The sequence below is a fragment of the Rhinoderma darwinii genome, chromosome 5, assembly GCF_050947455.1.
Source record: "Rhinoderma darwinii isolate aRhiDar2 chromosome 5, aRhiDar2.hap1, whole genome shotgun sequence".
In the NCBI taxonomy this organism is placed as follows: Eukaryota; Metazoa; Chordata; class Amphibia; order Anura; family Rhinodermatidae; genus Rhinoderma; species Rhinoderma darwinii.
In genome coordinates, this window is record NC_134691.1 from 233,685,209 (window position 1) to 233,689,149 (window position 3,941).

At 41.0% G+C, this 3,941-nt stretch overlaps 1 pseudogene; it reads right to left on the bottom strand.

Annotated features, from left to right (window-relative positions):
• Positions 1-2,030: 2,030 nt before the first annotated feature.
• On the bottom strand, positions 2,031-2,155 carry LOC142654569 (U2 spliceosomal RNA; annotated as a pseudogene).
• Positions 2,156-3,941: the final 1,786 nt, after the last annotated feature.

Below are 3,941 nucleotides of genomic sequence, written 5' to 3' on the forward strand. Positions count from 1 at the left end.
GGGGCCCTGCCGGCTCTCTCACACTCACACACACACTCACACTCACACACACTCACACACTCAGCCAGGCGGGAGGTGAAAAAAGGCCGGAGAGGAAGCTAGACAGGATTTGCTTCTTTTGCTTGCACCACAATGATGTGCAGAAAGCGGAGGAATCTACATAAAAACGCCTTCCTGGAAACGCCCAAATGCCCTCCTGCCGTGCAGACAAACACTGGCAGCAGCAAGTGCATGCCCACAGCCACCCCTTCTCCCTTCACGCCTTCGATCACCTGCAATACAGTGCCTGCTTGCTGCTGACCAACACTGCCTGGGCCCAGGCTTCTCTGTCTGAGGTCCCATTATGATGTCATAAAGCTTGCTCTCTGCTTAGGGCCCCTACTATGACAAGCGCAAAATTCCGTCAGAACCTTATATTAGATGTTGCTGCTCAGTCAGTCACTCAGTGTTGCCTTGGAGAGCAACACAGCAACATGTGCCCGTGTTGCCTGCACAGCTAGCTGCCTCGAGGAGGCCACAAGAGGGAGACAGGGGACTGCGAAATGGCAAATAGGCATCCTCCAACTTGTAATGTAGGGAGGAGAGCTCATTTCATCACACCCATCTAGTGCACACAGGTAGGTCCATTGTGACGGATGCAATTCCTGCTTGCTGTTCCCCTACTCCACTCCACTATTCCACTATTTGACTGTGGTGCTGGCTGCATGAATCAGTGGCTGTGGGCTGGCTGACAGACTGGCTCAGGTGCAGCTCTTACCTAGGAGGAAGGAGAGACAGAGGAAAAGGAAGGTGAATGAGCTGTTCCAAATTGAAATGCTGGAAACACAGACACAACACACCCAACACAAGAGGTGGCAATCTGTTAATGAAGGCATTTAATAATGAGGTCATTATCACACATTACAGAACATGCATTGTATAAAGGCATTGTCCAACAGGCGTTAAAATAATGGGATTAACCCCTTAAGGACACGGCCAATTTTAGCCTTGAGGACAGAGCAATTTTGTAAATTTCCCTCTTTGCATCCCGACGCTCAGAACGCTTTTATTTTTTGTACGACGTAGTTGTATGAGACTTTGTTTTTTGCGGGACGAGTTGTACTTTATGTACGTACCATTTTTTGGTACAAATACATTATCGTTTAATTTCTATAAATTTTTAATTAGATTAAAATGCAGAAAAAAAGCAGTTGTGCAGCAGTTTTAATATTTTTTTTTTTACACCATACACCGATCATAATAAATAATGTTATACATTTGTTGTACAGGTTGTTACGGTCGTGGCGATACCAAATATGTCTATATTATTTTGTGTTTTGGGACTTATATTTTAAAAAGTTGATTTATTATAAAAAATGTGTGTTTCTGTGTATTTTAATTACTTTTTATTTATTTATTTATCATTAATTTTTTTTTACATTCATTTAACTTTTTTTTTTAATCCCATAAAGGGATTTATCATTTTGATTTTTATTTTGTAACTGTAATGTACTGGCATAGATCTATATGCCAGTACATTAGCCTGTTACTGATCGTACACAGGCAGTTGTTAGGGCATACCTCAGTATGCCCTAACAACAGGAAATATGTTCAGACAGCCCTGGGGTCCTTCACTGGACCCTGGGCTGTCTGGCCATACGAGTTGTTGGCTTTGATCGCGTCACAGTTATATTCTGTGACGCGATCAATGTGCAGTCCCCTCTCCTTGAACGCCGCGATCAGCTGTCATCGCGGCGTTCAAAGGGTTAACAGCGGAGAGAAGATGTTTCTCTTCTCTCCGCTGTCAGAGCGGGGCCGTGGCTGTGTATTACAGCCGTTGCCCCGCTCTCGATCGGACACACAGAGACGGCAGAGACGGCTGTCACACAGGACGAGTATGCTCGTCCTAATGCGCGAAGTGCTCGCTGCTCAGGACGGGCATACTCGTCCTGTGTCGGCAACCAGTTAAAGGAGAGATGCAATCAGCAAGAAACAAACAATGGCAAAAGCAAAAAGCACTTTTCAAATCTGATTTTAGTCACTGCATAAGGAAAGGGTGCACCGGTCCTGGAGATACTGCAATACCAGGTCAATGCATGGAGTGGACAGAGCAAGCTCTATTTCCATCTGCCTGTTCTAAAAATCCATTTAACCCCTTAGTGTCTAAGCCTGTTTTGGCCTTCAGGACCAGCCCCATTTTTGCAAATCTGACATGTGTCACTTTATGTGGTAATAACTCCAGAATGCTTTTACCTATCCAAGCGATTCTGGGATTGTTTTCTCGTGACATGTTGTACTTTATGATACTGAAAAAATTTTGTCGTTAAATTCAATATTTATTTGTAAGAAACGCCAAGATTTTGAGAAAATTAGCAAAAATTAGCATTTTTCTAAATTTTAATGTATTTACTTGTAAAACAGATAGTAATACCACACAAGATACTTACTAGTTCACATTTCCCATATGTCTACTTTATGTTTGCGTCGTTTTTTGAACATTCTTTTATTTTTCTGGGACGTTACGAGGCTTAGAACTTTAGCAGCAATTTCTCATATTTTTAAGAAAATTTCAAAAGGCTATTTTTTCAGGGACCAGTTCAGTTCTGAAGTGGCTTTGAGGGCCTTATATATTAGAAAGTCGCCAGAAGTCACCCCATTTTGAAAACTGCACCCATCAAAGTATTCAAAACAGCATTCAGAAAGTGTTTTAGCCCTTTAGACGTTTCACAGGAATTAAAGCAAAGTAGAGGTGAAATTTACAAATTTCATTTTTTTCTTCAAAAATTCATATCTAATACATTTTTTATGTACCGCAGAAGGTTTTACCCAAGAAATGCAACTCAATATTTATTGCCCAGATTCTGCAGTTTTTAGAAATATCCCACATGTGGCCCTAGTATGCTAATGGACTGAAACACAGGCCTCAGAAGCAAAGGAGCACCTAGTGGATTTTGGGCCTCCTTTTTTTAGAATATATTTTAGGTACCATGTCAGGTTTGAGGAAGTCTTGTGCTGCCAAAACAGTGGAAACCCCCCAAAAGTGACCCCATTTTGGAAACTATACCCCTCAATGAATTTATCTATGGGTATAGTTAGCATTTTGAACCCACAGTTTTTTTGCTAAATTTATTTGAATTAGTATGTGAAGGTGAAAATCTACTTTTTTTGTGAAAAAACATAGAAATTTTAAATTTTTACAAGGAATAAAGTAGAAAAAACACACCAACATATGTAAAGCAATTTCTTCCGATTATAGCAATACCCCATATGTGGTAATAAACTGCTGTTTGGACCCACAGCAGGCCTCAGAAGAGAAGGAGCACCATTTGGATTTCTGATTTTGCTGGAATAGTTTTCAGTGCCGTGTCGCGTTTGCAATGCACTGGAGGGATGAAAACCATGGAAACCCCCCAATAGTGACCCCATTTTGGAAGCTACACCCCTCAGGGCATTTTTCTAGGGGTAAAGTTAGCATTTTGACCCCACAGTTGTTTTGCTGAATTCATTGGAATTAGTCTGTAAAGGTAAAAATCTACTTTTTTTCTGAAAAAAGGTAGCCATTTTTAATTTTTACAAGGAATAAAGGAGAAAAAGCACCGCAACATTTGTAAAACAATTTCTCCTGATTACGTAAATACCCCATATGTGGTAATAAACTGCTGTTTGGACCCACACCGGGGCTTAGAAGGGAAGGAGCGCTATTTGGCTTTTGGAGCTCAAATTTAGCTGGAATAGTTTTTGGGTGTCATGTCGGATTTGCAAAGCCCCTGAGAGACCGAAACAGTGGAAGCCCCCCAAAAGTAACCCCATTTGGAAAACTACACCACTTAAGGAATCTATCTAGGGGTATAGTGAGCATTTAGACCCCACATGTCTTTTGCAGAATTTATTAGAATTAGGGCGTGAAAATTAATATCAACATTATTTCCACTAAAATGTTGTTTTTTTTCAATTTCACAAAG